Source organism: Piliocolobus tephrosceles, chromosome 11 (assembly GCF_002776525.5).
Source record: "Piliocolobus tephrosceles isolate RC106 chromosome 11, ASM277652v3, whole genome shotgun sequence".
NCBI lineage: Eukaryota > Metazoa > Chordata > Mammalia > Primates > Cercopithecidae > Piliocolobus > Piliocolobus tephrosceles.
This window is the reverse complement of record NC_045444.1, coordinates 10,225,927-10,240,513: the sequence shown is the minus strand read 5'-3', so window position 1 is coordinate 10,240,513 and position 14,587 is coordinate 10,225,927.

The following is a 14,587-nucleotide window of genomic DNA, read 5'->3' as shown; positions in this document are numbered from 1 at the left end:
TCCTGCTGGTTGTGGAAGCATTTTCCCTGCAAAAAGTTGTCGAGATGCTTTAAGAAGTGGTAGTCAGTTGGCAAGAAGTCAGGGTAATGCGGTAGATGAAACAAAACTTTATAGCCCAATTTGTTCAACTTTTGAAGCGTTGGTTGTGCGACGTGTGGTCAGGCATTGTCATGGAGAATCGGACCCTTTCTGTTGATCAATGCTGGCTGTAGGCGTTGCAGTTTTTGGTGCAGTTCATCGATTTGGTGAGCATACTCCCCAGATGTAATAGTTTCACCGGGATTCAGAAAGCTGGAATGAATTTAAAAAAATAGATGTCTGGTTGGGGCTGGATCATGGTGGATGGGAGGCAGGACTAGATTGCAGCTCTGGACAGAGCAGCGTGCGGAGGCTTGCACTGTGAATTTTAGCTCCAGATCCACTGTGAGAACAGACCAGCAATCCTGAGAGGGCCCACAGACACTTTGAAGGAAGTGGACTGCTCCTGCAGGACCTGGGAGACACCCCAAATACTGTGAGTGCCCCAACTGCAGAAGAGGGAAAGGGAGAGCCCCCCTCTCCTGAACACACACCCCCCACTGGAGAAGCTGAAGGTCTGTTTACAGGAGAAGTTCCCAACTTGACCTGGAGCTGAGTCAAGTTAGAGCCAAGCCGAGTGAAACACAGGGGTAGAGGAAGCAGCAGAAAGGCCCTGGTAGCTCACTGGGTCCCCAAGCAGCCCATTCCTGCCTGGCATGATAGGGATCCATTAGGAGGGTGGCCAGAGGAGCAGGTGGGAGGTGAAGCCAGCTGGACTTCTGGGTCAAGTGGGGACTTGGAGAACTTTTTTGTCTTACAAGAGGATTGTAAAATGAACCAATTAGCACTCTGTAGCTAGGATTGTAAAATGCACCAATCAGTGCTCTGTAGCTAGCTATCGGTTTGTAAAATGCACCAATCAGTGCTCTATAAAAACGCACCAATCAAAGCTCTGTGGCTAGCTATAGGTATGTAAAATGGACCAATCAGCACTCTGTAAAATGGACCAATCAGTAGGATGTGGATGGGGACAAATAAGGGAGTAAAAGCTGTCCCCCCATTCCAACCAGCAACAGCAACCCCCTCGGGTTGCCTTCCCAGCTGTGGAAGCTTTGTGTCCTCACAATAAATCTTACTGCTGCTCACTCTTTGGGTCCGTGGCACCTTTAAGAGCTGTAACACTCACCGCGAAGGTCTGCGGCTTCATCCTTGAAGTCAGCGAGACCAAGAACCCACTGGAAGGAACCAACACCGGACACCCAAGGGGTAAAACTCCACAGGGAGAAAGGATTCTGTAGCTGAACTTAGTAACAGTTTGAACCGGGCGAGAAGCCTCCTGGCCAGAACCGGAGGGGGTGGGGGTAGGGTGCGAATCTGGCCAACTTCACAGGCGGAGGAAGAACTAAAGCCCAATTCTTTCACAGCTGGGAGGTGGCAAGCCATGGGCAAGTTTTCAAGCCCATCTTACCCTCCACCTGGAAACAGACTTTGGGCTATTGCAGGGGACACGGTGGGAGTGAGACTGGCCCTTCGGTTTGCGTGGAAGCTGGGTGAGGCCTGTGATTGCCCGTCTTCCCCACTTCCCTGACAACCTGCATGGCTCAGCAGAGACAGCCATAATCTTCCTAGGTACACAAGTCCAGTGACCTGGGAACTCCATCTCCAACCCCTTCAGCAGCTGCAGCAAGAACCGCCCAAGAAGAGTCTGAGCTCAGAAGTGCCTAGCCTTGGCCCCACCTGATGGTCCTTCCCTACCCACCCTGGTAGCAGAAGACAAAGGGCACATAATACTAGGAGTTCTAGGATGCTGCCTACCACTGGTCCGTCTCCACACTGCTACAGTTGATGCTTTCTGAAAAGCAGCACCTCTTAGCAGGAGGCCAACCAGCACAAAAATAGAGCATGAAACCACCAAAGCTAAGGACCCCCCTGGAGTCCACTGCACTCCCCCGCCACCTACACTGGAACAGGTGCTAGTATCTGTGCTGAGACCCATAGACGGTTCACATCACAGGACTCTGTGCAGACACTCCCCAGTACCAGTCCGGGAGCCTGGTAGACTCGCTGGGAGGCTAGACCCAGAAGAGAGACAACAGTTACTGCAGTTCGGCTCACAGGAAGCCAAATCCATAGGAAAAGGGGGAGAGTACTGCCTAAAGGGAATACCCCATGGAACAAAAAAATCTGAACAACAACCTTCAGCCCTAGACTTTCCCTCTGACAGAGCCTACCCAAATGAGAAGGAACCAGAAAACGAACCCTGGTAATATGATAAAACAAGGCTCATCAACACCCCCCAAAAATTGCACTAGTTCACCAGCAGTGACTCCAAACCAATAAGAAATCCCTGATTTGCCTGAAAAATAATTCAGGAGGTTAGTTGTTAAGCTAATCAGGGAGGGACCAGAGAAAGGCAAAGCCTTATGCAAGGAATTCCAAAAGGTGATACAAGAAGTGAAGGGAGAAATATTCAATGAAATAGATAGCTTAAAGAAAAAACAATAAAAAATTCAGGAAATCTTGGACGCACTTTTAGAAATGCAAAATGCTCTGCAAAGTCTCAGCAATAGAACTGAACAAGTAGAAGAAAGAAATTCAGAGCTCAAACACAAGGTCTTCCGATTAACCCAATCCCACAAAGACAAAGAAGAATAAGAAAATATACACAAAGCCTCCAAGAAGTCTAGGATTATGTTAAATGACCAAACTAAGAAAAATCGGTGTTCCTGAGGAAGGAGACAATTCTAAAAGCTTAGAAAACATATTTGGGGGGATAATCGAGGAAAACTTTCCCAGTCTTGCTATAGACCTAGACATCCAAATACAAGAAGCACAAAGAACACCCGGGAAATTCATCGCAAAAAGATCTTCGCCTATGCACATTGTCATCAGGTTATCCAAAGTTAAGATGAAAGAAAGAATCTTTTTTTTTTTTTTTGAGATGGAGTCTTGCTCTGTGGCCCAGGCTGGAGTGCAATGGCCAGATCTCAGTTCACTACAAGCTCCGCCTCCCGGGTTCCCGCCATTCTCCTGCCTCAGCCTCCCGAGTAGCTGGGACGACAGGCGCCCGCCACCTCGCCCGGCTAGTTTTTTTGTATTTTTTTTAGTAGAGACGGGGTTTCACCGTGTTAGCCAAGATGGTCTCGATCTCCTGACCTCATGATCCGCTCGTCTCGGCCTCCCAAAGTGCTGGGATTACAGGCTTGAGCCACCGTGCCCGGTGAAAAGAATCTTAAGAGCTGTGAGACAGATGGAAGCACTGGGTAACCTATAAAGGAAAACCTATCAGATTCACTGCAGATTTCTCAGCAGAAACCCTACAAGCTAGAAGGGATTGGAGCCCTATCTTCAGCCTCTTCAAACAAAATAATTATCAGCCAAGAATTTTGTATCCAGTGAAACTAAGCATCATATATGAAGGGAAGATACAATTGTTTTCAGACAAACAAATGCTGAGAGAGAATTCGCCATTACCAAGCCACCACTACAAGAACTGCTAAAAGGAGCTCTAAATCTTGAAACAAGTTCTGAAAACACATCAAAACTGAATCTCTTTAAAGCATACATCACATAGGACCTGTAAAACAAAAATACAAGTTAAAAAATAAAAAAAATTAAAAAAAAACTAAGTACGCAGGCCAACAAAGAGCATGATGAATGCAATGGTACCTCACATTTCAATACTAACATTGAATGTAAATGACCTAAATGCTCCACTGAAATGATACAGATGGCCGGGCATGGTGGCTCACACCTGTAACCCCAGCACTTTGGGAGGCTGAGGTGGGTAGAGGGAATGTTGAATACCTGAGGTCAGGAGTTCAAGACCAGCCTGATCAACATGGTGAAACCTCGTCTCTACTAAATATACAAAAATTAGCCAGGCTTGGTGGCACACACCTGCAGTCTCAGCAACTTGGGAGGCTGAGGCAGGAGAATCTCTTGAACCCAGGAGGCGGAGGCACTGAGCCAAAATCATGCCATTGCACTCCAGCCTGGGCAACAAGAGCAAAACTCCATCTCAAAAAAAAAAAAAAAAGGAAAGAAAAAAAGATACCAAACAGCAGAATGGATAAGAACTAACCAACCATCTGCTTTCTTCAGAAGACTCACCTAACACGTAAGGACTCACATAAAGTAAAGGGTCAGGAAAAGGCACTTCATGGAAATGGACACCAAAAGACAGCAGGGGTAGTTATTCTTATATCAGACAAAACAAACTTTAAAGCAACAGCAGTTAAAAGAAACAAAGAGGGCCGGACTCGGTGGCTCACACCTGTGTTTCTGGCACTTTGGAAGGCCAAGGTGGGTGGATCACCTGAGGTCAGGAGTTTGAGACCAGCCTGGCCAACATGGTGACACCCTGTCTCTACTAAAAATACAAAAATTAGCCGGGCATGGTGGTGCACACCTGTAGTCCCAGCTACTCAGGAGGCCGAGGCAGGAGAATCGCTTAAACCTGGGAGACAGAGGTTGCAGTGAGACAAGATTGTGCCACTGTACTCCAGCCTAGGCAACAGAGCAAGACAAGACTCTGTTTCAAAAAAAAAAAAAAAGAATGAATTAATGGCATTTGCAGTGACCTGGACGAGATTAGAGACTTCCTTTTTTTTTTTTTTTTTTTTGAGATGGGGTTTTGCTCTTGTTGCCCAGGCAAGAGTGCAGTGGTGCAATCTCGGTTCACTGCAACCTCCACCTCCCAGGTTCAAGCAATTCTCCTGCCTCGGCCTCCCGAGTAGCTGGGATTACAGGAATGTGCCACCATGCCTGGCTAATTTTGTATTTTTAGTAGAGATGGGGTTTCTCCATGTTGGTCAGGCTGGTCTCAAACTCCCAACCTCAGGTTATCCACCCACCTCAGCCTCCCAACGTGGTGGGATTGAAGGCATGAGCCACAGCACCCGGCCTCTGGAGACTATTCTTCTCAGTGAATTAACTCAGGAATGGAAAATCAAACATTGTGTCTTCTCACTCATATGTGGAAACTAAGCTGTGAGGATGCAAAGGCATAAAAGACACAATGGACTTTGCAGGCTCATGGGGGCAGGGTGGGAAGAGAGTGAGGGATAAAAGACCACAAACTGGGTGCAGTGAATACTGCTCGGGTGATGGCGCAGCAAAATCTCACAAATCACCACCAAAGACTTACTCATGTAACCAAACACCACGTGTTCCCCAATAACCTATGGAAATAAAAATAATAATAATTAGAAAGAAAGAGGCTGGGCGCGGTGGCTCAAGCCTGTAATCCCAGCACTTTGGGAGGCAGAGACGGGCGGATCACGAGGTCAGGAGATCGAGACCATCCTGGCTAACACGGTGAAACCCTATCTCTACTAAAAAATACAAGAAACTAGCCGGGCGACAAGGTGGGCACCTGTAGTCCCAGCTACTCGGGAGGCTGAGGCAGGAGAATGGGGTAAACCCGGGAGGCGGAGCTTGCAGTGAACTGAGATCCGGCCACTGCACTCCAGCCTGGGCGGCAGAACAAGACTCTGTCTCAAAAAAAAAAAAAAAAAAAAAAACAAGAAAGAAAGAAAGAAAGCTGTAGTGGATCAGACTGGCAGCAGACCATCAAACAGTGACCATGACCTTTTTTTGGTGCAAGTTTGGCTTTGAGAAGGGCTTTGGAGCTTCTTCTTGGTCCAACCACTGAGCTAGTTATCACCAGTCTTTGTATAAAATCCACTTTTCTTTCTTTTCTTTTCTTTTTTCTTTTCTTTTCTTTTCTTTTTTTTTTTTTAAGATGGAGTTTCACTCTTGTTGCCCAGGCTGGATTGCAATGGCTCGATCTGGGCTCACTGCAACCTCCACCTCCCGGGTTCAAGTGATTCTCCTGCCTCAGCCTCTTGAGTAGCTGGGACTACAGGCATGAGCCACCACGCCTGGCTAATTTTGTATTTTTAGTAAAAACAAGGTTTCTCCATCTTGGTCAGGCTGGTCTCGAACTCCTGACCTCAAGTGATCTAAAATCAAATTTTTACTGTCATAATTTGATTGAGAAATGGTTCACCATTGTTGCATAGAATAAGCAAAGATGACACTTCAAAACAACAATTTTTTTTTATTTTCCCTGAGCTCAAGAGGCACCCACTTATTGAGCTTTTTCACCTTTCCAATTTACTTCAAATGCTGAATGACCATAGAATGTTTGACGTTGAGTTCTTCAGCAACCTCTCAGAGGCCACCCACCTCGGCCTCCCAATGTGCTGGGATTACAGGCATAAGCCACCATGCCCAACCCATAACCACATTTATTTAAGAATGAATTCCAATATCAAATGGCAAATTCCAACAATGCAAAAACTGCAACTACTTTTGCACCTAGTGATTCAAACATCCCTAGGTCTGAAATGAGATTCAGTAAGGGGTTTAGAAGGCAATTGTGTTTCTTTTGATAAGAAGCTTTCTTAGTTTAGATAAGAAAATTTCAGAGAGAGTCCCTCTGTGCGCTTTGGGGGACAGGAGGGGAGAAAGAATGAGACAAGATTAGAGAGGGCTTGATTCTGGGGTTTATTCCTGAGGCATTTAGATTTTCAGAAATACTCAGTATGCCCAAGTGCTATATTTTAGAGAATCATTTCTGCATTTCTGCATACAAACATCTGACTTTTCCCATGTTCTGATGCCTCCTCTTTCCCGGAGGATTCCTCTGCTGTGTCCCTGCTTAGCCTTAGTTTTTGTTTTTTTATAGGGCTGACCTAAGACTGAGCTAGTGTTAGAAACAAGTTTTGGTGCCACAAAAGAAATAGCACTCGAACAGAAATTTTCTCAGCAAGGCAAATTTACTTCTGCAGAAGGGTGCAGCTTGCATCGGTCACTATCGCAAGAGCACACGGAGCAGGATAGGGCAGGTATTTTTATCCCTAATGAAATAAGTTCCTACTGCTGTGTTCTTTCTTCATTGACTGGGGTTGGACTGCACAGTCTAAACTAACCCAATTGGCTAATGTTTGAAATTGAACACAGCTATCCAGGTGGGAAGGGGAAGGCTATCCATTAGGCATGTCTAGGCATATCCGAAGGCATATCAAGGCTTCTCAGGACATGTCAGGGCACGGCAAGGGTGGGAAGGGTTGGTTAAGCACCAGTAACTATAGAAACTAGAGAAATAAAGAACCAGAAGAACAGGATATTAAAACCTTTTGAAGAGGAATTTATCATCTCTGCAAATTTTCCCCTCTAGATTTTATAGTTTTTTCTCTTCAAAATGCCTTAGCATATCTCGGCTCTGTTGTTCTTCTTGGGCATCTAGAAGGAAGAGTTTGTCTGAATAAGGTGGGGGTGAACTAAGGGAGTTTTGGTGAGAGCCGTTTCTATAATCTTTGCACTAAACCACGAATACAGTATATGATACAGCATCCTACAAGAATGAGCACACCTATTATAATGATTACAAGGGAAGCGAGTACTGAGATCATAATTCCTTTCCATTTTCCTAACATTTTTCCGTGAGGCTTGTAAAGGGGTCATTTATTCTAGAATTTTTAGCTAACTAATTTGATAAGGAGGTAAGGCCTTGTAAGGTTTTTGTTATTGTTCCATTGGGGATGATGTTATTAGGAATAAAAGTACAACATTGGACTCCAATCATGACACAAACCCCACGTTTTTCAGCTAATATCACATCAAGAGCTATTCTATTTCCCCAGACCATTTAGCTGGTAGGGCCTAATTGTTCAACTATTCCTTTCATAGCATCTCTAGCATAATTAACAAAGTGTTGTTGAATTCAGGATTTGAATTCATCTGGTATCCCTCATGGTACTCTGATAGCATCTATATAAACATGAGGATCAAAGGATCCGTGAGAGACATCTCTCTTTTTACAATGTTCTGTTTTCAACTTTCTTGGTTGATGAAACGCCAAAGTGAAAGGGATAGCCAATTGAATTAGAGTGTAAATGCTGCTCCAGTTACTCGGCAGAGTACTCAGCAATAGTCCCCCGCAATACCACCACACATTTGCTCGGGGATGAACAAGGGCAGACTGATTGGTAAGCTCTTGAAAAGGCTTGGTTTCACTGAACCCTATTAAGTCTCCAAGGAATTCTAACATATCCCCCTGCCGTGAAAGGCACGAGGTGAAGTTAATATCAGGGGCTGGAGGTCTGATGGCCCTCAGGGCTGACCCACAGGGCTCTTGACCTCAGGGAACAGCAGTGAAAGAGTCTTGCGTGACCCATCGCCTCTGGCTGTGGGATTCTGGAAGAGAGCTACCATACAGCTCATGCCTGGTCGGGAAAGGACCACCCAAACGGAAAGGGGACAATCTGGATCTCTGGCCTGCCTGTCGCACAAGCATAACAGTCACTTTTGTTTAGTGTGCGAACAGAATATTTAATCCATTCCAGCCAAGCATTTGCGTCCTAATACCCTGTTTCAATTGCTATAATTTATTTTAAATCTTTAACCACTACAACAGCTACTTTGGTTTTATCATTGGGTATATAATGAGAAAAGGTTTGGTTAGCAGAGAACTTATGAGAGGGAGAAGGGAGTGCAGGAGGTAGGGAAGCAATGAAGCACATTTCAAAGGATCCTATGGGGTCCTTACCTGAGATTTCTGCTCCTATATCATAGAAATGGCTTAATGAAGGGGAAGAATTCTGGGGAGCAGAGATGGTAATCTGTGCTGGATTACTTTGGTTCAGCTGACAATTGGGAAGGGTAATTGCTTTAGTAAAACGAGTATATGGTTTTAAGAAACTGCAAGTACTAGTTGGGGCGGTCCACACTTCTCTTTAGTATTTCATAGAACATTGGACCAACTTCAGCAGAGAAGCTCTCCTCTAAGAGGACAAGATTCCCAGTTCATACTGGAATCTTCATCAAACTCTTCCCAAACTAACTTATCCCAGTTAACAAATGCCCACTCTGAGGAGAGCCAGGAAGGACAGAGACACTTTTCTGAGGTGGAGAGTTGCTTTTGACTTGACAAATCTCCGCCGGGTATAACGAGGCAAGCATCAAAGGTAGTAGTTTGGGGTAAGCTTGACTTGGTTACATTAATGATAATGGGACCAAGTGATGGTGGCAGGGTGGGGAGGAAAGAAATACAAAATAAGAGGGTTAAACCCGCTTTAGACTTAGTTTGGAAAGAATTGGTCCTGGAACAATGGTCCATGATTCTGGGAAGGGTGGTGCCTGTTTAACTTGAGTGTGATGAGTCCAGCCCTTCCCGGTGGTCCAAACTGCTGTCTCAGTTATGAAGAGCATTAAATAAGGTCCTTCCCAAGTGGACTCGAGCTTCCCTTCTTTCCAACTCCGGATGAGGACGTGATCTCTAGGCTGGTGTTGGCGAACTGAAAATTCAAGAAGTGGAGTCTGGGCTAGAATGCCTTGAGTCTTAAGGAAGGAGCGGGCAGAAGACAGACCTAATATATAGTTTTTGAGAAACTGAGTGAGGGTTTTCTTACTCAAAGACAAATAGGTCTCGGCTGTCCTCCGCTACTGGACAAGCCCAGCAGGCATCCTTAAAATCTATTACTGTAAACCACTGGTGTCTGTGTGGTATCCTACTGATAATAGTGTAAGGATTAGGAACAACAGGGTGTGTAGTTTGGACTATCTGATTAATAGCTCTAAGGTCTTGCACTAACCGGTATGACCCATCTGGCTTCTTTACAGGCAGTATTGGAGTGTTACAGGGAGACATACAGGGTTCAAGAAGCCCATTACAGAGAAGACCTTTAATTATAGGTTTTAAATTTACCCTGGCTTCTAAAGGAATTGGGTATTGCTTTCTCTTTACTACTTCCCCAGGGGTTTTTAATTTAACATGAATCAGAGGAATCTGTAACTGTTCTCGATTCCTGTCTTTTGACCATACCTTGGGATGGATGTGTTCTTCGTCTGCAGTGGTGAGCAAGTTTAGGGAGGGGAAGAATTTTCCATGATTGATTTGGAGGCCTAAGCCTAATTTTAGCATTAAATCCCTTCCTAATAGATTTGTCCCTGCTTCTGGAATTAACATAAATTTGATACTAGCTGATTGGCTTTTATATTTCACTTGTGTCTCCTACTTACTTGTTCCTTCTCTAAATCCGTATTTTCATTCCTGGGTGTTATGTCTTCCTAATCTCTCTCAGACCCTATGTCCTACCCAGGACAAAGCACTATTGGTTGGCCTAGCAGAGAGGAGCTGAGCCACTGGCGGGAGTGTGCTGATGGTCCTACGAGGCCCTGACTGCAGCCAGCCACACCATTGCAGGGACTCTGGTTGCCGTAAACACTGAAGGGCTGAAGTGAGCAATGCCAGGCACAAGAGCCCTCCAGAGTGGTCCCTCGTCCAACCTGTCCCAGCCACCCAGCTTGCAGCCGAACTTGCCCTTCTTTCTCTTTCCTCTCCAGCTTCACGGTCATGCCGGGATGGGGTAAAATGACAAGCTTTTATCTACTTTAAACAGTCATGCCACACTGCCAACACAGTTTTCAAAGCATTATAGCCTTCAAAGAGATTCTTTCTTCCTTTTCTCATTTTAAGTTCCCAGGCTTTGCTTTTTGGTGCTCTTTATATGGCCTGGAAAGTGAGGGCCTAGGCTCTTTATAGGTTCTTGCCCCCTGAGTACTTCGCTGTATGGTGGACAGCAGAATTTTTGCCTTCTGATTTTGTTTTTTATTCTTTTTTCTTCCCTTCTTACATACACTTTTGAGCCTCCCTAAGAAGTTTATTCATGGGACGGTCTTTCCAATTTCCCATCTTTTGTAATTTCTTTGAAATATCCGTCTAGGCCGGGCGCGGTGGCTCAAGCCTGTAATCCCAGCACTTTGGGAGGCAGAGACGGGCGGATCACGAGGTCAGGAGATCGAGACCATCCTGGCTAACACAGTGAAACCCCATCTCTACTAAAAAATGCAAAAAAAAAACTAGCTGGGCAAGGTGGTGGGCACCTGTAGTCCCAGCTACTCGGGAGGCTGAGGCAGGAGAATGGTGTGAACCCGGGAGGCGGAGCTTGCAGTGAGCCGAGATCTGGCCACTGCACCCCAGCCTGGGCGACACAGCAAGACTCCATCTCAAAAAAAAAAAAAAGAAAGAAAGAAATATCCGTCCAACTGTTAGTAACAAAATGAAGTTTTAATATTCCCTGCCCAAGAGGATCTTCAAGATCTAGACCAGCATTCTTTCTCATTCGTTCCTTTAATATGTCTAAAAATTCTATAGCCCTTTATCTTTCCCTTGCTGTATATCAAATGCTTGGGTAAGATTCTGGGTTCGGGGTACTGAGTTTTTAATCCCTTTTATTATCATTTCCCTAAGGTCTTGCATATTTTCTTGGTGGGCTGCATTGTTATTGTCCCACCAGGGGTCTTGGGAGGGGAATGTTGGATCTGCTGCAGGAACTTTTTGGCCAGGAGGGTGTTCACGTTCCCAGACTACCATAGCAGCCCTACGGATGATGCTTCTTTCTTCTCCTGAGAAGCTAATGCCTAGGACAGACACTAGCTCAGCCTAAGTATATAACTGTGGTCCTAGAAACTGGTCAATTTGGTTTTCTACCCCATAAGGGTTGTCTAATAGTGGCGTAAGCTTTCTTTTTAGGTTTTGTACTTGTGAGCTGGTTGAAGGAGCATTTATAAAGCCAATGCCTCCTTCTCCTTGGGGCACCTCCTTCAAGGGGAAGAGAACTGGAGCTGAATCCCCTGAGGTAGAGGGGAAGGGGAAGGTTTTTTTACATTTTTTTACATTTCTCTATTTCACATTGAAGTCCCTTTAGGGAAGGGTACTTAGGCTGGTAGTGAGTGGGCTCTTGGGATGATTCCCAAGAGGCAGGGTTAAAAGGATGGGGAACAATGGGAGTAGGAGAAGGGTCTGGGTCAGCAGCTGCTTGAGAGGGAGGAAAGTTAGGGGTGTTTGGTGGGGGAAGGTGATTTAGCAGGTCCCAAGGTGTAGATTGCTTGGGGTTAAGAGTTTCGGTTTCCATAGGGGAAACATTCTCTGGCTTATGCTTATCTTTTAGTGCTTTTATGGGGTAGAGAAGAATAGGTCCTTGTCACCAACACAAGACTTAATCTATCTCTTCTTGGGAAACTGGACTCTTGTTATTAACATATTTTATTAGAACTGACAAATCCAATCCTCATTTGACCCAAATTTTGACCAGAAAACTGAGGGTTTGAGGACTGGTTCCTGGGTCCAAATAAAACTACATATTTTATCATTTGTTGCTTTTTTCTTAGGCTTGGACTTTTTATCTTTCCAATACTTTAACACGAGACCTAGGGGACTATCAAGGGGAATATCATTGCTGTTATGTTTATCCTTTTTACTCTCTGTCCTACTTGAGGTATTTCCCATCTTGATGGTTTTGGGGTGAGGCTTAACTTCCCCTACTGGACATTTTTTTGCCTTCTCTATTACTGTAGGTTTGTGTAAGGCTCAGTGCCCCCTACTGGATATTTCTCCCCATTCCTTTCTTCCAGAGGCTCAATGTCTCATATTAGGGATTTCTTGCCTTCCTTTTCTCGAGAGACTCAATCCTCCCTAGTGGGGGGCTTCTTGCACTCTTTTCCTTTCGTTTCGCCCTCTCTGGCCACTTCCCTGAAGGGAATGTTGGGTCCCTCTTAACACCGGTGGGTCAGTTTAAACTCCTGACAGGACCCTCAAAAGGCCGCCATCTGAGGTGACCATGGAACCACAGATTGAACTCACTCACTCCACACACTAGTAGTGCTTATTCACACACTTTCAGCTTTCAAACTCCAAGATGTCCCAACAACCAAGGAAATACTTTGTCACCCCAGCGAGGTTTCTCTTTTTATTTAGAGACAGATTCTCGCTTTGTCACCCAGGCTGGAGTGCAGTGGTGCAATCTCAGCTCACTGCAAGCTCCACCTCCTGGGTTCACACCATTCTCCTGCCTCAGCCTCCCGAGTAGCTGGGACTACAGGCGCCCACCACCATGCCTGGCTAATTGTTGTATTTTTAGTAGAGATGGGGTTTCACTATGTTAGCCAGGATGGTCTTGATCTCCTGGCCTCATGATCTGCCCATCTCAGCCTCCCAAAGTGCTGGGATTACAGGCATGAGCCACCACCCGGCCCCAGCAACATTTCTTACTTTGGTCTGTGCACAGAGTTACCTGGTCACCGTGATATATGATGATCTTTTTTACTTTTTCCCCCAAGTTGTTGGTCTGTTTTTTCCTGCATTGCTGAGAGTCCGGGTTTATTCATCACACTGGGTGGGTCTCAATTCCTTACCCCTGAGGCCACCTCAATGAGGCAGCAGGGCACCTCTCCTCTCATAGGAGAGGACCGAACCCTTCCCCAGAGGAGAATGGGAATCCCGGACAAGCCCCCAAATTTGTTAGAAACAAGTTTCAGTGCCACAAAAGAAATGGCGCTTGAACAGAAATTTTCTCAGCAAGGCAACTTTATTTCCACAGAAGTGTGCAGCTTGTGTCAGTCATGATTGCAAGAGCACACCGAGTGGGGTAGGGCAGGGGTTTTTACCCCTAATGCAATTGGTTCCTACTGCTGTGTCCTTTCTTCATTGGCTGGGGTTGGACTGCACAGTCTAAACTGACCTGATTGGCTTGTGTTTGAAATTGAACACAGCTATCTAGGTGGGAAGGGGAAGACTATCCTTTATTATGCAAGGCATGTCTAAGCTTGTCAGGGCATGTCAGAGTGCAGCAAGGGCAGGATGGGTCATTTACAGCCTGGGTAACTATAGAAACTAGAGAAACAAAGAACCGGAAGAATAGGGAATTAAAAACTTTTGAAGAGGAATTTATCATCTCTGACACTAGGAAGGTCAAAAGGCAGTTGACCAATGTCTGCATTAGTGGTGTTACAACAAAAATGTGGGTGTAAATCAAAAATAAAATTCTGAGTCCTCCAACTGACTGAAGGGAGTCCCCTCTCCACCACGGGGACCCAAAGAAATCTGAAAAACTAGTTCAGGCTGTGACAGAAATGGGAGGTTTCAACTTGCCTCATTATACTCTCCTTCTCTTCCAATTCAGGCACAACTGACCAGCATTAACATTGAAACAGAGATCATAAGACTGACAAAACAGATTATTTGTAGCAAGAAGACAGCAAACTCCAACCTGACTCTAGTATATCATCACATGACAAAGAAGGAAATGAAAATATTTTACCTCAAAATATATTTCTTTGCCATACTTTGCGATGACCCTGCAAAGCCATATTTTGCAAGGAGAAATTTGCATCTGTGAAGAATCTCTGTTAATATAACTAAATTTTTTCCCCTTGCAGGTCCTCCCAATCCTGAAGAGAGTAACTGAGAGTTTAGCACCCTTTAAAGGTCTAAATAAGAAACATTTGGCCAGGCACAGTGGCTCATGCCTGTAATCCCAGCCCTCAAGGAGGCCAAGGCAATTGGATCACTTGAGCTCAGGAGTTTGAGACCAACCTGGCCAACATGGTGAAACCCCATCTCTACCAAAAATACAAAAATCAAACAAACAAACAAAAAAACACCATTTGCCATCTCTCTCTAAGGGTGACCACCTATGTAGACTTCATCTATATAGTAAAAACCTTGTTCTCCACCATCCCTGATCTTAATCCAAACAGTCCTTTCTATTGATTCCAGGTC